Here is a 23,662-nt window from a genome sequence, read left to right as displayed (position 1 = left end):
TTGCGAAGATAAAATGGAAAAGGAGAAAAACAATTGATAAGCTGCTTGGTATCATGATTAGGGAGGGAAACAGGATGTAAAAACTAAGCACTACACCACAATGGTTTCAATGAAATGTGGAGGCTGGACAGTTGTAAGAGACCGCAGAGGCTACTGTTACACGGCTAACCCTACTGACGTCCAAGCTCTGACAAAATTGGGCTAGTCGGTTATATTCAGGCTTCCCATGAAACATTTACATGCGGATAATTAGAGAAATAAGAGCCCCAGTGGTGCAGAGTGGTAAAGCCGCAGCACAGCGGTTCTAACCTCTGCTAACGACCTGAGTTTCACGGTTAAAACAATTTTATTTGGTAACAAATTATATGTCCTGCATCATTAATAACTTCTTTTAACTATCCCACATATTACTTTCTAGCCATCCCTCCCCCATTACTTGACCCCCGCCGGTGTTATTTACTTAAAATACTAATGTTTAAAGGTACCCTTAACTAATAAAAAATGAAAATTAACATTCTTCTTTTTTTTCTAAGACTTCATCATTATCAAAAATTGTTCAATGTCCTTTTATTTTCCACTCCATCTTAAAAACTTCTAAATCATAACCTCTTAAAATTCTTGTTAACTCGTTCATTTCACACAATGTCATAACTTTTACAATCCAACCCCATTTCTCTGGTATTTTTTCATGCTTCCACAACTACGCATATAATGTCCTAGCGGCTGAAAGCATGCACCAAATTATAGTTCTATTTTCTTTTGGAAATTTTTCCATTTGTAATCCCGACAGAAAAGTCTCTGCGACTTTCTTAAATTCATATCCCAAGATCCTAGAAATTTCTTGTTGAATCATCCGCCAATACTTTTTTGCCCTTTCACAAGTCCACCGCATACGGTAGAAAGAAACTCCATGTTTTTTACATTTCCAACATCTGTCCGGCATCTTATTATTCATCTTTTGCCAATTTCTTAGGAGTCATATACCACCTGTACCTCATCTTAAAACAATTTTCTTTAATACTATGATACGTTGAGAGTTTCATAAAGTTCTTCCACAAATATCCCCAAGTTTCCATATATATTTCTTTATTTACATTAATTGCCCACTTAATCATTTGAGATGTCACTACTTCATTTTAAAAGTAACATATAGATTTTTGAAATTAATTTTTCATTGTCTCCAAGCAGAACTTTTCCCATTTCTGTTTGTTCTCATCTTATTCCTTCAGTTTTAACATCGCTTTCCACCAAACTTTTTATTTGTTGCGTTTGAAACAATCATATTTATTATTCAACTCTTCGGCAGTTTTCAATTCTATTTTACAGCTTTGTATTTTTAGTTTATACGACACCCTTTTTCCCTCTCCCATCTCCGCCGTTATCCTTATTACTTCCGCAGGCACTGAGGATAGAGAAATGTTACGACCGTTCCTTTGTCATAGATTGCTATTTGATCATGTTTTGCGCGCTTCGGTTTTAATACAAAGGCACGCAAATCGGGGCCCTCGGCGGTAGTTTCTAAAGCATCCGCGCAATTCGATGTTTTGATTACGCGTGTCTTAGACGGTCGTTGTATATAATCGAATAAAATATAATACGCGATCGCGATGTATAACGTTAGACAACCTTGTTACTCTGACTTTTGAAAACCCCGAGATAGGCCCCCTTCTGCGAATTCGGCTCAGCGGCCCGCCACCAATAGGGGAGTCGCCGTTGTTCAAACGCGCCAGCGGGTGCGGGGGGGGGGGTCGGCGCAGGATTCTCTTTAAATACGGGAAACCCGAGCGCCGTTCTGACGGCTCCGTACCACCATGGCGAATACACCTCTGTCTGTTTTTAATCCCGTGGCCCCCGGAGCACCCGTGAGGAGAAAAACTACAGCGAGGATTCAAAAACCTAGCACCGATTCTGACAAGGAGAATGTACAGCCGGTTCTTGCTAAACGCCTTTTTGCTTCCCCCGAGAAAATGAAAGATGGGGCAGAAACCTGTACATCGAAGCGGAGTAGATGTTTCCAGGATGGTGAGAGTTGTGACTCCGTGAATCCGTCACAACAAGATACATTTAAGGTGGGTAGAACAACATGGGAAAGATGTGTAAAAGGTTGTGTTGTTTCTGTTTAGACTCCTTTTCTCATTTTGTGTGTTTGTGATTTTTTTAGAAAATTTGTCTCGTGGACTTGTCCGGTGTTCAGACGTCGATTCAAACCGTCCTGCAAAAATACGTGGGAGTGTCCGATGAAGACGTTCCACCTGTGGACAAGCAAAAGTCACGTTCTGCGATGTACAAACTGATAACTGCCACCGCTTATTCTGTTCTCAATTATTGCTCCAACGATCTCTCTTATTCTATGTGTGACGGATGCATTTTAGATAGACCCGGACAGAATTCTCATGTATGTTTGACGTGGTCCTCTGCTTTTTACGATGAGAACTTAAGATATGTTTGTCGCAATCTGAATATGAGCCCCGTGTTGTATGTGATCACGGTTATTGCGTGTTTTCTTGATTGTTGTGGTATTAACAAGAATCATGTCATAACATTGGCCAACCTGGTGGAAGGCGTACGAACATCCCCGACCCCCTGTGAACAATTGAGAACGTTGTTTCAGAAATGCCACCAACCCTATGTGACACTTGTTGAGAAATTTCTGCATAATACATTTCAGAATGGCACATCTGTGAATACCTTTCTTTTCCCCCTTTTGTAAATAAATTTAAAAAACTTTCTGTAATAAATGTACATTTTATACATTCACATGTATAAAAATAAAAATGTATTTAGAAGCCGTTGAGTTTGTGCAAATTTTGATACTAAAAAATATTCGATATTAAAAAGATCACGTTGCATTTAGGGAGGACGCTTTTGATCAGTAAGAGGGAGATTGACGCCGATACGTCGATAGACGTATGGTTTTACCAATAACGCTGAAAATAACGTCTCTGCACCGAGAAAACTTAAAATAGACCGAGAGCTGTTTAAACACAAGTCCTAATACCGACAGCGTGTTTTCACGGGTTCCTTACTTTAAAAAATCAACACCGTGCACGCTCTTCCCCACATAATCCTGAACAGCTCTTTAAAAGTTCTTTAAAAGCCGGAGCAAGTCTTTTTCTGTAGCGGTTCCGTTCTTATGCCCCGGCTGAAGGCGGGGGCCGTCTCTTCTCTCAGCCGATACCGCCAACACAGAAAGTCCTTCTCCTGGTTTGTTTTAATAATGTATAATCATGCCAATTTTTGGCTAATGGCTTTTTGTAAAACACTTTGGGCAACAAAGAAACAAAGTATAAAAATACACTGAATAATCGGACACACCCTGTTATTACATATAAGCTTTTTTCCTTTATTTTCACTTTACGGTGAAACACTCCCCTGTAAATATGACCTATTGAACAGGGTAGGAGTGACGGTGTAAAGGCTGCGGATCGCAATTGTGGGAGGATAGGTTTCTTCGGCGTTTGCTTGGGCGGATTAAAATTAGCTGGGGCAGGTGGGGTAAGAAACGGAGGGAGTCTATCTGATTTTATATAGGAAAGCGGGTGTAATATTGTATAAAGATGGCTACGAATCAAAAGTGCCGAGGGTGAGCATAATGGGAAAAGGTGAGAATGGGGGGAGGCCGGAATCAGGTTGGGGTGCAATAAACATATTACAAAGTAACACACGAGCAACAGTGTTATAGTCCGCTGCCGGATCATGTTAGGGAAAGGGGGGGGGGTATGTTCCTTGTCTATACACGTAGGTAATCCCATCATTCTTTTACCCGTGTTCTTTCGGACGGTACTTCCTCTACATTTCTATGACCGTATCTATTACAGATGCTTAATTTGTCGGCTTCTCGGTTTGTAAGAAACCTACCGATTGGGGGAAAGTAGGTTGTAAAACCGTATCTGTATAGAACCGGCGGTACTGGGGCACGGTTGGAGCAGGCCGACGTATTCATCGGCAGTCATCGAAGAGTCGCTATGCTGAGCGATCTGACAGCCGAGACAAGGCGACTGGTGGATGGCTACTTGCGACGCAACCTGAGTGGTTCGGTGCTGTCTCACAGCCACACGGCCAAGACCCTGCGGAGAGTGGCTGACAAGCTGGAGAGCCGTGAGAAGACATTCTTTCACTCCATTTGCTCCACAGCAATCTTGCCGGAGCCTGGTAGGGCAGACGTCCATTTGAGACGTGTGGCGGCGCAGATGGCATCTGATGGCGGGCTTAACTGGGGTCGAGTAGTGGCGCTGTTTGTGTTCACCGGCACCTTGGCAACAGCGCTGGCTGGGCGGGGGGCTCACGAGGAGATCGGCGGCCTGACAGAGGCATTGGTCATCTATCTGTCTGTGGAGAAGCGTGAGTGGCTGGAGGCGCATGGTGGCTGGGAAGGGTTCTACCGCTACTTCAACAAACACGGTTCTGATTCAATCAGCCGGTGCGATACCAAAAGCAACACTATCATAGCGACCGCCGGATTTGTCCTAGCAGGATTAGCTTTCCTCATGGCCGTGAGATAAAAGTACATCGTGAACTCGAAACTATGAACAAGCGCTATGAAACTATGAACAAGTACCCGTGATGAGTCCGCTCTATATTTTTACCATTTTAATAACGTTGCTTAAATCGGTGTCTAGGCCTGAATGTTTAAATGAAGCACAACCCACCTTGACAACGTCAAAAAACCAAACAAATGGAAACAAAGATTGTTCAGATCCTAAGTTTGTATGTTTTGTTAGTTCCATTCTAGAGAACTGAGACGTTATGCTAAAATACGTTAGATGACCTTGCGGTGCAACCGACGTAACGATGTGTGTTTGGATTTTTATGGAGGGAATTCTAAGCTTATTTCAGTCGAGCACACCACGTGTTTCATACCGGATCAAAAAAAAAAAAATGGTTCTATAAACCATCATATCTAATAGAAAAGCGTTTTATTAAAGCGAGAATATACAAAGCGTAGCTTTTTTTTTTTAATTAACAACAATCTGCATCCCGACCCACGTGTCTACAGTTCTCCGCGAATGAGGCGTCTTCCACTTTGGTGTCGAATAGGAGGGAAGGGAAGATTGCCGGAAAATCCTGCAAAGGGGGGGGGCAGGGTAAGAAATATACGGCGTACATCTTTGTCGTGTTGCGATTCACAAGGATTAGACACGTGTGTATGTACAGAAAGTGTAGCAACGATACATCCGCTTTATCAATGTGAGAAAACAAAAACATGCGTGCTATTTCCCCCCACCCTACTGAAAAAATACAGTTCTTACTATCCGCTTCAGGACACGGGTCTTATATACAAATAGACGTGTGTGTTTTCTCATCTACATGTGGTTGGGACATTCTCGATTCTAATCTGTATGTTTTTCCTTCTTTGCAACCTCTTCTTCTTCCTCCATGAGGGAATCAACCTCCTTTGGAGACTCCGGTGTTTGCGCTTCATCAATCGGGGGTTCTCTCGCCTTTTCCACGGCTTCATCCTTCGTGTCTGCTTCAGAATCTCCAGAGGTATCCTCCATGTCCGCTCCGGAATCACCGGCGGTACCGTGCTCGGCATCTGCTAGGGAATCTTCCTCATCTGAATCTTGAAAGTGTGCTAGACCGCCACAGTATGGGCAGTGACAGGTGTCCGGCCTCCCTGAGTTGACCGCTGCCACATTCTCTACCTAAAAGTTTGAAGAACAAAAAAAAAAAAATTAGTATCCGGTCTCATGAGCGTGCCCCCCACCCCCAATTCCATACACCTCGGTGGTTTTTTTTTTTTTTTAGGCCTTACATTCGGAAAGAGCGCTTTCAAATACACCGTTTCCTCCACAATCTCCATATTTTCTTGTGCCTTCCCTCCACGTTCTGACTCCTTGATAGAGACGCCATTCTCAGAGAGCTCTGACTTTTCCCAAGCCTTCTTTGTGGAACTCTCCCTCAAAGGGGATTCATTATTCTCCACCTGTGTTGAGTTCTTGAGATTAGAACCACGCTTTCTTAAAGATTTGAGCAACACCAGGGTTAGCATCCCACACATGATCAAATCCTCTAAATCAGCGACTTTGGTCTCTGATCCCTCCGCCGCCTAATTTAAAAAAAAAGAAAGGGCATAACGCTACATGACCCGGCATTGCAATCCTCCCAGCTTTCCTCTTTTCTCACAACTTACCTGTGCATCTGTTTCTGCTTCCTGGTTCTCCAAACTCTCCTCTTCCATGTTTTCGGGTACAGATTCTAGAGGGGTCTTCTCCGGGACGGTGTTCTCCGCTTCTATCTCATCACCGTTGCCTTTTCTTGAATGTTTGTGAGGCTTGATGCCTAGGGGTCCCTCCATGTTAGAAAATTTCTCCATGGTGGTATGGAGCCGTCAGAACGGCGCTCGGGTTTCCCGTATTTAAAGAGAATCCTGCGCCGACCCCCCCCCCGCACCCGCTGGCGCGTTTGAACAACGGCGACTCCCCTATTGGTGGCGGGCCGCTGAGCCGAATTCGCAGAAGGGGGCCTATCTCGGGGTTTTCAAAAGTCAGAGTAACAAGGTTGTCTAACGTTATACATCGCGATCGCGTATTATATTTTATTCGATTATATACAACGACCGTCTAAGACACGCGTAATCAAAACATCGAATTGCGCGGATGCTTTAGAAACTACCGCCGAGGGCCCCGATTTGCGTGCCTTTGTATTAAAACCGAAGCGCGCAAAACATGATCAAATAGCAATCTATGACAAAGGAACGGTCGTAACATTTCTCTATCCTCAGTGCCTGCGGAAGTAATAAGGATAACGGCGGAGATGGGAGAGGGAAAAAGGGTGTCGTATAAACTAAAAATACAAAGCTGTAAAATAGAATTGAAAACTGCCGAAGAGTTGAATAATAAATATGATTGTTTCAAACGCAACAAATAAAAAGTTTGGTGGAAAGCGATGTTAAAACTGAAGGAATAAGATGAGAACAAACAGAAATGGGAAAAGTTCTGCTTGGAGACAATGAAAAATTAATTTCAAAAATCTATATGTTACTTTTAAAATGAAGTAGTGACATCTCAAATGATTAAGTGGGCAATTAATGTAAATAAAGAAATATATATGGAAACTTGGGGATATTTGTGGAAGAACTTTATGAAACTCTCAACGTATCATAGTATTAAAGAAAATTGTTTTAAGATGAGGTACAGGTGGTATATGACTCCTAAGAAATTGGCAAAAGATGAATAATAAGATGCCGGACAGATGTTGGAAATGTAAAAAACATGGAGTTTCTTTCTACCGTATGCGGTGGACTTGTGAAAGGGCAAAAAAGTATTGGCGGATGATTCAACAAGAAATTTCTAGGATCTTGGGATATGAATTTAAGAAAGTCGCAGAGACTTTTCTGTCGGGATTACAAATGGAAAAATTTCCAAAAGAAAATAGAACTATAATTTGGTGCATGCTTTCAGCCGCTAGGACATTATATGCGTAGTTGTGGAAGCATGAAAAAATACCAGAGAAATGGGGTTGGATTGTAAAAGTTATGACATTGTGTGAAATGAACGAGTTAACAAGAATTTTAAGAGGTTATGATTTAGAAGTTTTTAAGATGGAGTGGAAAATAAAAGGACATTGAACAATTTTTGATAATGATGAAGTCTTAGAAAAAAAAGAAGAATGTTAATTTTCATTTTTTATTAGTTAAGGGTACCTTTAAACATTAGTATTTTAAGTAAATAACACCGGCGGGGGTCAAGTAATGGGGGAGGGATGGCTAGAAAGTAATATGTGGGATAGTTAAAAGAAGTTATTAATGATGCAGGACATATAATTTGTTACCAAATAAAATTGTTTTAACCGTGAAACTCAGGTCGTTAGCAGAGGTTAGAACCGCTGTGCTGCGGCTTTACCACTCTGCACCACTGGGGCTCTTATTTCTCTAATTATCCGCATGTAAATGTTTCATGGGAAGCCTGAATATAACCGACTAGCCCAATTTTGTCAGAGCTTGGACGTCAGTAGGGTTAGCCGTGTAACAGTAGCCTCTGCGGTCTCTTACAACTGTCCAGCCTCCACATTTCATTGAAACCATTGTGGTGTAGTGCTTAGTTTTTACATCCTGTTTCCCTCCCTAATCATGATACCAAGCAGCTTATCAATTGTTTTTCTCCTTTTCCATTTTATCTTCGCAACAGCAACCTTGTGAGGTAGGCTAAGGCAAGAGAGCGTGATAGGCTCAAAGTCACCAGCAATCTTGCGTGGCAGAGTCAGGATTTGAACTTGATGGTTCCGGATCCTAGTGTGGTCCTCTAATGCCTATCCTAGTTGAGAACATTGTTCTTACATTTCAGTCTCAGCAAAAAAACAAAAACAAAAAAGGGGGGGCTACAGTAAAGTAAGTAAAATACTCCGCTGGCTCTAGCGGGTTAAGTGCTAAACAAGAACCTAGGAGACTCGTGTTCAAATGCAACTCACTGGGTGATATTGGCAAAGATGAATAATAAGATGCCAGACCGGTGTTGGAAATGTAAAAAAAAAACATGAAGGTTCTTTCTACCGTATGTGGTGGGTTTGTGAAAGGGCAAAAAAAGTATTGGCGGATGATTCAACAAGAAATTTCTAGGATCTCGGGATATGAATTTAAGAAAGTTGCAGAGACTTTCCTGTTGGGATTACAAATGGAAAAAAAAAATCCAAAAGAAGATAGAACTATAATTTGATACATGCTTTCAGCTGCTAGGACATAATATGCGTAGTTGTGGAAGCAAGAAAAAATACCAGAGAAATGGGGTAGGATTGTAAAAGTTATGACACATGGTGAAATGGGCAAGTTAACATGAACCTTAAGAGACTATGATTTAGAAGTAATTAAGATGGAGTGGAAAAAGTTAGGATGTTGTATGCGCGGTTGTGGAAGCAAGAAAAAATACCAGAAAAATGGGATTGGATTTTAAAAGTTATGACACTGGGGTGAAATGGGCAAGTTAACATGAACCTTAAGAGACTATGATTTAGAAGTAATTAAGATGAAGTGGAAAAAGTTCAGAAGATACGTAGAAAAAGAGTGGAAAATAAAAGGACATTGGACAATTTTTGATAATGACTAAGTACAAGAGGGAGGAGGATATTAATTTTGGTTCTTATTAATTAAGGGTACCTTTAATATTAAGATTTTAAGTATATAACACCGGCGGGTGTCAAGTAACGGGGGAGGAGTGGGTAGAAAGTAATATATGGGATAGATAAAAAGTAATTATTAATGATGTAAGAAATTGAAATTTATTGCCATATGTTACTAATAAGACTGTTTGAAACAAAAACATTTTTCCACCCTCAGATCACAATCGTGCCAGGTTTTTTTGTTTTGGTTTTTTTAATCTTAAGAACATAAGAACATAAGAGAAGCCATGTTGGATCAGGCCAACGGCCCATCAAGTCCAACACTCTGTGTCACACAGTGGCAAAAAAATTTATATACACACATACACTGTGGCTAATAGCCACCGATGGACCCGTGCTCCATATTTCTATCTAAACCCCTCTTGAAGGTGGCCATACTTGTGGCCGCCACCACCTCCTGTGGCAGTGAATTCCACCTACTCTTCACCTACATGGCTTCTGCAAAGGGAAGTCCTGCCTCACCAACCTTTTAGAGTTCATTGAGAAAGACTCGCCAGAGATTCCTGAGTAAACTTAGCAGTCATGGGATAAGAGGATGGGTTCTCTTTCTGATTAAAAAACTGGTTCAATGACTGTTAGTAAAGAGTGGGGATCTGTGGACAATTCTCACAATGTAGGGAAGTATGCTACGGGGTCCGATAAGGATTGGTACGGGGGCAAGACTATTTCATTTATTCATAAATGATTAGGAACTAGGGGTGAGGTGCTGGTGAGTGTAAGGTGATGGCATAGTGGGTCAAAAAAAATCCCCACTTCACGTATAAGCTAATAGGGATAGAACTTGCTGTGACTGAGAGGGGGGAAAATCCCAAGTGTGTTGAGGATAGTTTGGTGAAAGTGTCAACCCTGTGTGCTGCAGCGGTGAAAAAGGCAAAGTCTGTGGTAGGTATTCTTGGGAACGGGATTGAGAATAAAACAGCCTATATTGTAATGCCCCCATATAGATCTATATCGCAGCCTTGTTTGGAATAGTGTGTACAATTCTGGTCACCGTATCTCCAAAAGGACATTGCAGAGCTAGAAAAAGTACAGAGAAGGGCAGCAAAGTTGATTGGGGGGGGTTGGGGGGGGGAGCACCTTCTCTATGAGGAAAGGCTGATGAGTGACTTTTCAGTTTAGAAAAGCGATGGCTATGTTAGGGGAGGGGGAGGGTGTGGGGTCAAGATAGAGGTTTATAAAATTATGCAAGGGGTGGAGAGAGTTGACAAACAGAACTTTTTCCCCCTTTCAAAATACTAGAACTCAATACAACGAGGCTGATAGCATATTCAGGGTGGACAAAAGGAAATACTATTTTACACAGAGAGTGATTAAAATGTGGAATTCGCTCCTCTCTCTGCACCCTTGGTTCATCAAGGAGATCAGTTCCTAGGCTGCCCGTGACCCACAACCCCCTCTTCTCCCTAAAGCAGCAACGATAAGCTCTTCTTTTTCTTATAGAATCCTAGGCAACCTCCTACTGCCGGGGCCCTGTTCATTGCTCAAGTAACCCCCCAGACAGCTCCTTGGAGTGCTAACAGGTGGAGGATGCTGACGATGGAAAAAAGTTGTATTGTGTGCCAAGATATTAAGTGAGCTGAATGGCTCAGAACTAAGCCCCAGATCTTCTGATGTTAAGAGTTCCATCAAAAGCAAATGAATGCCTACTTGAATACAATTAAAGGCTCAGATCCTGATCTTGGTGGAACCATATCAAAAATCACCAAAGTTGGCAGTAAATATTTGTGTTGTCAACAATACTTGGGGAACATGGGGTGAATGCACATTTAACAGGGCATGTAGAACTAAAATCATTTAAAACACTGCTTACTGTTGCTTGTTTTTATTTAAAATTTTATTTTATCTACATATTGGACACAGTCAGAGTATATCCACAAAAAAACCAATGGGGCATTCTGTAACCTGTGTGTTTCTATACATGTCAGAAAATCCTATCTTTGTTTATATTTAAAATAACCTAAATTGTATATCTCTGTCCTGCTTTTGCATTTTTCTTAAGTCTACATTTTTCTGCACTTCACAGCCATAAAACCCCTTGACCTCTTAGGACCATTTTTGGGGGTCAAACACTATTCTCACAATTAGCCCATACATAAATTTGATGGAAAAGCTATTTTAAATCACAGACCATAAGAACAGGAAATTTATTGCGTGAGAACCTAATTTCATCTGTTTATTTTGTCCAGGTCTAAACTGTGTCAGCATTAAATAATTTGCTAAGATTCTTGCTCTCTCTCACAGGGTGAATATCCTCCCACGTCTGCGAGATATACATTTCAGCACTTGACCTTTTAAGGTCAAATACTTTTGTCTCACTCTGAGAACAGGCACTGAAGATGATAGAAAAATGTTAGGATTTAATGTGTAAGAAAATGCTATATGTTTACAATTAATGTATTAGAATAGGCATCTAAAATGCTGTTAGGTGGCTAGGTAAATGTTAGGATTTAATGTGTAAGAAAATGCTGGGATGGTTACAATTAATGTATTAGAAGGGGCAGCAAAAAAGTACAATCCCACTACGTCAGGCATTCATTTACTGATCAGGAGGTGGGGGCTGGTGTGGGGGAGGGGCAGCTGTTTAATGAGGAAATTGTGGGGGAGGGGCAGCTGTCACTTTTTGATTTCTGTTTGATGATGAGAGCCCTGTCCTATCTTCTTCTGTTGTTTAGTGGGTCGGGGCCGATGCAGCCTCTTCCATCAGTACCAACGGGACCCATTGCCATTTTCGGCAGACGAAGAGCCGATTCCACAAGTACCGCAGATAGTCTCGCCGCACGGTTTTTACGGGTTTGCTTAGAGAAGGCTAAGCAGTGCAGGCGCGAATCAATTTGGTGTCCCTCGCCCAGACACAATAAGCAGAAGGAGTGACCGTCAGGAGGTGCGATCTTCTTACCACACGAGCAGCACCTCTTTAAAAAACCCCAATGCCTTTCCATAGGCGTCAAAGAAAAAACCACACAGAAAGATTTCTGAGGGGAAAGGGGGGAAAAACAAAACCCCAAGGGGCAAAGTCCAACAATTTTTTTTTTAACAACAATAACTATCTTAACAACTAACTAACTACACTAAGAAAACAACGAACGGGCTATATACAATAAGAAGAAACAATCCAAAGGATTACTGTACCGACCAGAGAAATGAAAGGAGATCCTCTCAGCGCAGCGGTCAAAAAGGAACTGGCGGGATCCACATGCTGGGATGCCCACGCATGCCCACTGGTGCTGAGCGCGAAAAAATCCCGGGCTTTTTAGGTACCGATTCGGGGGATCGGCGCGGGTGCTATATCCCATGAGTGTGAAGCACGGAGACCACGAACATCAATGTCATTTCCAGCTCAGGTGAATCTCACTCAAGATTGATTACTTTGTTACCAGGATAACAGGTCAAATGCCAGTCCAGTGTCAGAATATAAACTGGCTATATTACAGAAAGATCAGCTTGATAATACTGTAGGTAACTGGTAAGAATCAATGAGAGATTAGTCTCCTTTTAATCACCTACTACACAGTTCAACCACCTAATGCACTGGATCTAGTCACATTCATGCATCTGTTTGAAGGCATATCTGTGCAGCCATGGACAGCAGATGACTAAGAAAAGGCATTAACTTGCCAGAATAGCACATCTCTTTCTAAAGAAGGCTAGAATATTTTAGAAAACTGATATGCATAAATTAGCAACATCATATAAGGCAGCTCTAATTTACAAAATCACTATAGACCTAATTATTTTTTTAAAATCATAAATTTTTGCTCTCCAAAGCAATAAAGAACACTGCAAACCTGTGCACCCTAGCTTTAACTCCATTTCACTTCAACAGGATCAATTAAACTTATACAAAAGCATATTAAAGGCATATTTTGGTCATTTTAATGAGATTATCACAGCCCAAAACATCTGTGTCATCCCAAGAAATGGGGAAAGCATGAAGTGTCAAATTCAGAAACAGAAAGCTGTTATTTCATTAAATTTCATTTTAGTTTGTAGTTTGGAAGTTTGAAACATTATTCAGATACTGAGTATGTAGGTCACAATCCTAGACAGCGGTGTTGTCAGTGGCATTTTGTAAGTTTTTACTGCTGCCATTTATCCAGCTGAACAAGCAAACCATGAGATCAGATCCAGAGAACCATGGGGAGTTCTTTGCACTGCTTTGCTCCCCAAGTCTTGCCCCCTGCACTACCTCTTCCATAAGACTGCTGATGGAAAAAGTGGAAGGGGTAATTTTTCCACTCCCCCACTACAACATCCCCACACATGCATTGTTATGAATCTCCATTAATCTGGTAATCACTTTTCCTAGAGTCAAAAAGGACTGCTAGGTCAAGAAGATCCACATCAATCAGATGGCAGCTCTGGAAAAGTAGCTTGTTCGATATTCCAGGCAGCCAACTGAAGTGAGAACTTTCGAATCACCTTTAAGAACACGTGTATTTCTAGCTGCCTTGCTACCTTACTGCACTAGTGTCCCTCTAAGACTGAAGGCTTTGATTATGTCACAATTGGTCACACTTCTCAGAATAACAAGGAACAGTAATTTTATTCAAAGCAAGCTCAAAGGATCTTGGGAAAAATACAGAAACTTTTTAGTCAAAAAGTAAAAACAGAGGTGACATTCACTAAACAACAATGAGTCCCTTCAATTAAGCTAATAATATGCTTTCATGACATATGTTCTGCTTTAATATAAATGTAAATTCCTAGATTAAAATATCATTATTTGTCACCAACCCTCACTGACTCAGTTAAGAGCCTAGTTTATTCTGGATCCAGCATTACTGCTGCAGAAGCAAGTTAATGCAGCTGCAAAAAAAAGGGCATTCTTTCAAGTTTCATTTATCCTGGTCATATGGATTCACACTATGGCTACCCTGAGGCTCCAGGACTCCCCAATGTAGTGCCCACCAAGCTTTTCAGGAAGTAGGAAGATCCATTAGAAGGCAGGGCTTGTTATTAGCTGCCATCATTCAATTGAAAGATTTTTCATGGCTGAAGTAGCTGCAGCCACTGGAGAATCAGGAGGACTGGTAAGCATCCAGGCTTTCTTTAGTGTTTGCCTATTTCCCTTTTTAGGCTATCATTCTTTTCATCACCACTTCTGTCTCCCTTTCATTGGGTTCTCTATCATTTATTTTTATTCTCCTTCCTCTGATTTTTATTTTATTTTTATTTTTTTTGCAAAATAAAGACAGAGATATTGAGTTTGACTCTGCCTCCTTCAGCGGTCATTTGGGGTTTGGCTTCATTTCCTATGGCAGTCATTTTGGGGTGGTGCTCATCATAGTCTCTCAAAATTTTAAAGGTGCCCACAGGATTGAAAAGGTTGGGGATTCTTTGGCTATGCATTTAAAGTCAGTGCAGAATGTGCAGTGATACAGAATGCTGCAGCCCAGTTACTATCATGAGTGCTAGTCAGAACATGCATGTGTTACCAAAACTGCCTGCCTCAATTAGATGTGGAAATTAGCTAATGAGACAAATATAGCAAAGTCGTGCAATGGGAAGGATCCTGTACACTTGTATATACTAGGGTCAGTTCCAATATAGAAAAACTCCTTAGACAAACCAGGCAGAAGTGAAATATAAAACGGGCTTATTGAAGATTATTAACTAAATAAGGGTAAAGGTAGCCCCTGTACAAGCACCAGTTGTTTCCAACTCTAGGGTGATGTCACATCACATTTTCACTGCAAACTTTGCACACATAAATATTGAAACTATATCTCACACACAAGCAGAGTTTTAAGAAAAACAGAGTAATTTAGGATCAAAATAGGAATTTTGGGGAGATAATTACCAATCCTGGAGAGAAGAGATCCTCAAGGGTGTGTCATGACCACCAGCATACACAATCCAGAAGACCCAAATAAGAATATTTGGAGGTGAGACTCTTACATGGGGTGCCCTTTAGAGTGAACACACACAAGCTATGTGTGGGCACCTATTCTTATAACTCAGTGTACAAGTGGTGAAGCGGAGTAGGAGTGTGTTCTGTGAACCAAAGGTATGACAGGCTTCTCAATTTTGAACGAAAAGGTGTGATGGCTCTTAATGGACACAGCCCGGAATGTGTTTGCCAAATTGATGGCTGCTATAAAATTGATATTGTCTCGCTCACTGGGATAGTATTTGTGTGAGATGGCTATATGGATAAACAAATTTGTTACTCAGAGAGGAAGTCTTTTAAGCACTTGAAGAGATTAGGTCTGGAAGGAAACCTGAGGAGCTTGTAGGAAGGTGGGATCCATACCCAAAAGGAGAGATTTTAGTAGCAGATGTTCTGATTAAGGCACATTTACATGCTAGGATGTGCCGGAATGTTAGATAGATTGCTGCTAACCTGGGGAGGGGGGTTAAGGATATCATCCCTAGGCAGTGCAGATGCTGGCTTTCCCATAATGTATAGGGTCTATATGTGGGAGTGCCTCATGCAGCATGTTTTCTACATACAATGAGAAGTGCCCTCATAAAGGTGCCCTGGAAGTTCTTCAGATGGGAATGTCACTGGGCACTGTTGTGCCATCTTTGTTCACACAGAGAATCTACCTGGGTATTACACATGTCACCCTCATTCTGCAGTCTCTACTGATTACCTATTAGTTACCAGGTTGTGTTCAAGGTTCAGGTTATCATGTACAAAGCCTTCAGTGAACTTGGATGCACAAACATGCAGAACAGCCTCTTCTACTATGCTCCATTGTGACAAATCTGTATATCTTAACAAAATCTTCTGACGGTGCCTGTAACAGGCTATTTTTATCAAGTTAGGGGACCCACACTGCTTCCTGATTTTTAGGGAACCAGTTTGTTTTAAACTATAAACCTTCCACCCCCACAGTTACCAGCTGCTCTAAAGGTAGCAAGCGTATAGGATTTGGGTTCATTGCTGTGAATTAGGTTCTACGGTGCACAAATAGAATATGGAGGTCACTGAGGTAGGAACTGTATATAAAAAAACAGAAAAAGATTTATTTATTTATTTATTTATTTATTTATTTACAAACTGGTTTCAAGGAACAGATCAGCAGCACAGCTCTCCAAGAAGACAAAGGAGAAAGCTAGCAGAGGAACTTAAACTAGTTATGCCTTCAGATAGGGATCTGGTGAGGGGTCTGGAGACCAAGTCCTATGAGGAAAGGCTGAAGGAGCTGGGGATGTTTAGCCTGGAGAGGAGGCGGCTGAGAGGTGATATGATCACCATCTTCAAGTACTTGAAGGGCTGTCACATAGAGGATGGTGTGGAACTGTTTTCTGAGGCCCCAGAAGGTAGGACCAGAACCAATGGGTTGCAATTAAATCAGAAGAGTTTCCAGCTCAACATCAGGAAGAACTTCCTGACTGTTAGAGCGATTCCTCAGTGGAACAGGTATCCTTGGGAGGTGGTGGGCTCTCCTTCCTTGGAGGTTTTTAAACAGAGGCTAGATGGTCATCTGACAGCGATGAAGATCCTGTGAATTTGGGATAGGTGTTTGTGGGTTTCCTGCATTCTGCAGGGGGTTGGACTAGATGACCCTGGAGATCCCTTCCAACTCTATGATTCTATGATTCTAAGACTATAGTCTGAATATCCTTTAATGTTTTCAGCCTGCCATTTCCCAAGAGTCAGATTAAACCGCATGAGGTTTGCTCATTACCAGAGAGAGGTCTAACAATTGGGTACTCTATTTTGTCAAAGAGGTAGTGCTAAACCACCCTGCCATGCTACCAAGTAGAGCTACTCTTCACTCTGTTCTGAGCCAGACCTGAACTCTCTCTACCCTCTCCCTGAGGCAGAACATCCACTCAGTTGAGTCTATGGGAGTGCTTTTCCAGCATCCAGCCACCTTTCAGAAGTGGGATAAAATATTGGAGGGAAGCACAGCAGGCATTCAGGTCTGCCACAAGGAGAGTGCAGAAGGAGTTCAGTTTTTCCCTTCAGGGGCAAGAGAGCCTCCTGTCCACCATGCCATCTTGAAAAGAGGTAAAATAGGCAACTTGTGGTTTCCATCTTGTGAAGCAGCCTGCCTAAGGAGGTCAGGAATTGTCCCGTTAAGTCTATCATTTTGCAATAGTCCTAAACAGAAATATTCAAAAGGGCATTTCTATAAAGGATTGAGAACTGCAGTATAATGACAAAGCTCAAGGATGGTTTTACAAGGGACTGTGACTGTAATCTATTGAAACTTTTACTGTGCATTATCACCTGATTTTACTGCATTATCTTCTACCTTAGTAAATTTTTTTTTGGCCTTATAGTATGTTATGCTTGGACAGTTTGTTTCTTTGCACAGCTTTCCAACTCTGTAATCCTAGTCTTATTACATTGTTTATTTGATATCCTGTCCAGTCTGACTGCATTGTTTTCTATATTTGTAATCCCCCTTGAATCTCAGCAAAAAATGCAGGCTATAGATGAAATAAGTAAACAGAAATGAAACAAAAATTAATGCATGGTAAACATGCAGCCATATTTACATAAGAAGCAAGGGCTTTTTCTTCTTCACCAAGCTCCACCCACCCTTTTCACCAATTACCTTGTACACATGACCTCCATCACAATACATATGAAAATATGAAAGAAAGAAGATTCTGTATTTGTTTTCTTAATTAAGAGAACCAGTTTGGTGTAGTGGTTAAGTGTGTGGACTCTTATTTGGGAGAAGCAGGTTTGATTCCCCACTCTTCCACTTGCAACTGCTGGAATGGCCTTGGGTCAACCATAGCTTTCACAGAGCTGTCCTTGAAAGGGCACCTTCTGTGAGAGCTCTCTCAGTCCCATCCACCCCACAGGGTGTCTGTTGTGGGGAAGGAAGGTAAAGGAGTTTGTTAGTCGCTCTGAGATTCAGAGTGGAGAGCAGGATACAAATCCAATGTCTTCATCCTTCTTAAAATAATATATCTGCCAGTCAGTATCAAAGATAATGTAACAGTCAGTGAATAGGGCTACTGTGATAACCATTTAGAATGCATTTTCAGATCTGACCCTTACTCTCACATGCTCTTTTAGTGATTTTTGATGAATTTATTTTACACCATTCTGAACACTGCCTGAAATGTTCTTGAGCAAAAATAAAAATATATATATAAATGAACTGACTTGGCCATCTTGCTATTTAAATAGTCCAAGAAGAAATGATAATTCCATCCTTTGGCATTAATTTTAATGATAAATGCATTTTTCTATTCATACGATGTAAATTGCTGATTTGTATGCATAGTGACCTTTTGCAATCAAGATATTCCTAAAGGACTAATGATTATTTTATTTATTCTGACACAAAGCCCATATATAACACAAATTCTTTACTACTTCTAAGTCAAAAAGAATGTGACTCTCACCATCAGGGACTAGATTTGATCAATTTGATTAAGAATTCTTCTTTCTGACCTTTGCACCACATAAAGATGTCAAGTCCCGCTATATGCATAACTGTGCCAAATCAATAAGCAACTCTTCCCCCGTGAAAACTTTCAAAAATATATATACATATGACTATTCAATGAAATTTGGCATTTCTTAAGTAGAGGGCAGTGTAACTACAGAAAACAAAACTATGGAAGCTAAGGCATCTAGAGCAATGTGAAATAGCAAAACCATACCCAACATTTTACCTGCAAAGCACATCTCATTAAAACATGAGCATACTTAGATACTTTTTAGACACACATATGCAACACTTGTGTTTGCTACTGAAGGTGATAATAGCCACATAAGAGTAAAATAGTTTTCTACTGAAAACTGTAGTATTTATTTATCCTGTATTCTTTTCATCTCAGAATGTGTGACACAGAAACTAGATCACAGCATAATTCCCCATGCACTGAAATAAAAATGAGATTATCTTTGTTAAAGATTTGCGCACAGGGATAAATTCCAATGTTATGTTAGAACCATACAAGTTTCCAAAGCATGACTGCTTCTTACACTGTACCTGTAACACAGGACCACCATCACCCCCACAGATCAATGGGAAAAAGCTCACAATATAGTTACTTTCTATGCCAGCATTGCCTTGCTAAAGTCACACATCAGAACAACACATAAAACAATAAGAGTGCAGTCACACATGCTAAATCATGCAGTTTCAAACCACTTCAGAAACTGTTTGAAAGTGGGTTTTGCTATTTCACACAGCAAATTCTAGTTGGAAAGTGCTTTGAAAGTGGATTGAAAGTGCATGATTTAGTGTGTGTGACCAGATCCTAAGAGTCTCAAATTTATTAGATGGTTTTTATGTTTGATTATGAAGGATTCGCCTATTTAAACTCTGCCTGTCATGGAACAGTACAACAGCAAATTCATCATACAAGTCACATGACTTTTAATTCTTTCATAAGTGCTGTTTCATGAAAGTCTATTGTTTATTACTTAGTGCCACTCCTAGCTACATGTTACACAAAACAGATATAAGAGACCAGAAGTCTATTTTCTCCACTCTCTTTGAGGGAGGGAGGACAAGAGTTCAAGGGATTAATGAGTTCCTGCTGGGCTTTTTCTACAAAAAAGCTTGTGTGGAACAATGGTGACATTGGGGATGTGGCCTAAAATGCAAATGAGTTCCAGCTGGGCTTTTTCTACAAAAAAAGCCCTGTGACCACCAATCCCACCAGTCATTGTATTGAGTATCTGTATTTATGTAATGATTTATTTATAAACTAGGAGTAAGGCCTGTTAAGAAAAATACAACAGGCTCTAGAAGGAGGCTGTGGGAAAGTGTCCGCCACTGTTGCATTGCTAAATGTAGATAAAAAGCAGAAGACACTAATTAGAGTATAGACAAACAATTTAAGTAAATGTAATGACTAAAGAATGCAAGAGATAAACCATAGATGGAAAGTTGAAGTAATAAACAGATGGAAGAATTCATGACTATTTACATGTATGGTATAGAAAGGTATGTGATGTTATGCAAAGATATGGACATCTAAAAAGGTAAAGGTCATCCCTTGTGCAAGCACCAGTCATTTTCGACTCTGGGGTGACGTTGCTTTCACAACATTTTCACGGCAGACTTTTTACGGGGTGGTTTGCCATTGCCTTCCCCAGTCATCTACACTTTCCCCCCAGCAAGCTGGGTACTCATTTTACTGACCTCGGAAGGATGGAAGGCTGAGTCAACCTGGAGCTGGCTACCTGAACCAGCTTCCACTGGGATCAAACTCAGGTCATGCGCAGAAAGCTCCGACTGCAGTACTGCAGCTTTACCACGCTATTCATGTTCAAAAGTTGTTTCAACAGGGGAGCAGGCTGCCAAGGTTGTTTAAAATTTGTGATACCATTTTTTGCCCCACAGCCCCCCCCCCCTAAATTTTTATCCCCTGCCCCCCGCCCATTTAAAATTTTCTGGCTACAGGGCTTCATGAACATGTTTTCTTTCACAGTTTACTGTTTGTTTCAGTGTTTGCTTTGTGGCAGCACTGGGTTTTTTTGGGGGGGAGGAGACGGACTGTCCTGGACTTCCTACAACAGGACCCGAGGAGAGGCAGTAGTGATCAGTAAGGCTCCAGGAGAATCTGTCAGCAGAGACTGCCTTGCTCAAAGGTCAGTGGCCTTCTGGTGGGGTTCTTGCCTGATGGGACCGGCAGTAGGTGGGGGAGAGCAGAATTAGCCAGGGGCATGCCAGAGACAGTGCGAGCCAATCCTTTGCAGGGCAGGATCAGTAATATCTTGCTGATATTAGAAAGAGCATTTACACTGCTGAAGGTCAACCGGTGCTTTTTTTGTTTCTGTTTTGACTCTCAACAAAAGTTTGCAAACACACACTGGTAACCCACATGAATGGGGAAAAAGTGCAGTCTGGAGAATGACTTGAGCCAGAGAAGTAGCAGGGCAAACTCCATATATTCTTTCTACCACTTCTGTGCCCCTACACTGTTGGTTTTGGGGGCTTTTAAGCTGGTTAGGATTTCATATTTGCACAAAATTAGCTCCTAGTGCATTGATATGTTAACATGAAATTAGCTCCTAGTGGATTAATATATAAAAGCTAGCAATTATTACAAAGTTTTCCTTCAGGTCTACATCTATTTGAGATTTGTTCACTTGGTTTCTGGTTTCTAAGTTTAAAGGGCTACCATTGTGGAGTGGAAAAGTTGCTTACCACCAAAACCTAAAATGAAGCCCTAAAATCTTGTTCCAACAATTTAGCATTTCAGAGCCCATTTACACAACACAAAGAAGATGGTAATGCTGAAGCCACTGAGAAGGAATACACAATCAATTCCTAGCTGACATTTTTCACTAAATGAAACATTTAATTTGAACTTAGGCCAGTAATGATCCTTTCTTCAGAAGACTGCATGAAAATAAATGTGCCTTTCACCAGTTTGGCACTCTTTACAGTCTGCATTCTCCCTTCTAAAATGAACTTTAGTTGTTTTGTGGTGCAGTTACAAGAAATGTCGAACTGCTGGTAGCAACACCTCATTAGTCAAAATACTCCAAAGCATAGGTTGGCTGACTGCACAAATGGCTTTAGAATTCACAACTGTATAGTGAAGGTGGGACAGAAATGAAAGTGGAAGTCATCTAAAATTGTTTCTCAATGTAGCAAGAGAATATAAAGTTTAAGAATGAAGCCCTTTAACTCTATCCTTGTACATAGCTTTCTGAAGTGACATTTTCCTTAATAACTGATTTGTATGCAGTGTATATGGGAATTAGAGTGGTATCTGAAAAATATATATAAGTAGACCCAGAATAAAAAAGGGCACAGCATTTATAATGAAGACCACACAGATGAATTTTACTGTAGCAATACACAACCTGAATTTTGCCAGCTAGAAATGTCTTCAGTATTAAATATTTTAAAATACCGATTAGGGTTTTTTTTAGTATATTCCCTCCCCCCCCCCCCCCCGTTCTTTCTCTCCTTCCTTCCTTTTTCTTACTCCCTTTCTCCCCTTCCCCATTCTGTCTCTCTCCTTTCTCCCCCCCCCACTCTTTCTCCCAGGCATGATGCTTCCGTCTCGTCCCCTTAGGATCCACAAATGTATGTGCTTGCAAACTATTTTGGCTGTGTGTGTGTGTGTGTGTGTGTGTGTGTGAGTGAGAGAGAGAGAGAGAGAGATTAATTTTAGGGAATGGGAAAGTCTCCTGGCTCTACCCCCAAAGTTCCTAGCTCCACCATCAAACTTCCCAGATATTTTTGAATTGAACCTGGCAACCCTATGCTCTGTTGTCCACAGGGAAGGTCTTTTGATTCAAATGATTCAGGCTGACTTGGATTAATCAGAAATGAGCAGCATTTACTGTATCTTGTGATCATTAGTAAATTGATAGTGTTCACTGATCTAGATTTAAGCAGTGATCACGAACAAGATAATTGATCAAGATCTAGCAAGTGGAATAGTTCATTTACTTTTTCAGATGCCAGGTGATGAAATCATGAAAATACTTCCCAATTGTACAGCAATTGTCAAATCATGATTTCACTTTAAGTACAATTATACAGGTGTTTTTAAGCCTTAGCAACAAAATCTCCCTGGCTTTTCCCATCTTTTGCATGCCTTGGTGTTTTTAATGGCACGCCGGGGGGAGGGGGGCTGGTTGCACAGAATTCTACTGGAGGCTGCCTCTTCCACCACAAGAGCACCTGGAAGTTATGGTAACAATTCATCTGTTTTTAAACATTGGTTGGGGGGTGGGGGGGGCACCACAACCTAGCTTTGCCTAGGGAGCCAGATAGTCTAGGGCCAGCCCTGAGGTCAGGAGACTTGTGCTTTCACTCCTGTGCTACTGGGATAAATCAGAAAGGACTGGTGGCAACCTACCTTAGGCTACAGTGAGAATTAGTTTCACTCTGGTATTTTGTAGTTTTGTTTGCCCTTGCCTTCCTAACCAAGGAGTTCTCAGCCCGGGCTTGGGGTAAGCATGCCTTGACAATTAGTACTTTAAACACTGTTCAAATGTTCAAGAGGTTCTAACATCTGAAATCTGAGGAAATGCAGTTGGGTAGAAAGGTGGCATACAAATGTTAAATAAGCTAACTAAATAAAATGCATTATGTTATCTAAGAGTCTACAGACACAGGCATCTACTCAAAACATGGATGTCAGTGTTAGAATAGGTGTAACCAACAACAGAACAACCATCACAACCCCAACCCCTAGCCTTATAATGGATTAAAATATGAATACAATAATATTATGAATCAGTTGATGCTATTAGATAATGAGAATATATAAATGTCAATATATGAGAATATATAAACTGTAAGCTAAGAGCAACACAGCCAAAAGCATATGAACAGTGCTTATCATGTGTCTGTCACCCCATAACATCTGTACAATCACAGATGGAACAAAATGAATACTGGGAGGATGACAGCTTTTCTTAAACTCTGTGGAACAGAAGTCATAAACTCTGCTCTCCTTCCCCCCCCCCGAAAAAAATTCTAAATTGGGCTCCATCTTTTAAGGAAAGGAAGGAAAGGTCCCCTGTGCAAGCACCAGTCATTTCCGACTCTGGGGTGATGTTGCTTTCACAACGTTTTCATGGCAGACTTTTTACAAGGTGGTTTGCCATTGCTGTTTGTGAGTTTCCTGCACTGTGCAGGGAGTTGGA

The sequence above is a fragment of the Heteronotia binoei genome, chromosome 5 (assembly GCF_032191835.1).
Source record: "Heteronotia binoei isolate CCM8104 ecotype False Entrance Well chromosome 5, APGP_CSIRO_Hbin_v1, whole genome shotgun sequence".
In the NCBI taxonomy this organism is placed as follows: domain Eukaryota; kingdom Metazoa; phylum Chordata; class Lepidosauria; order Squamata; family Gekkonidae; genus Heteronotia; species Heteronotia binoei.
This window is presented reverse-complemented; position numbering follows the sequence as displayed.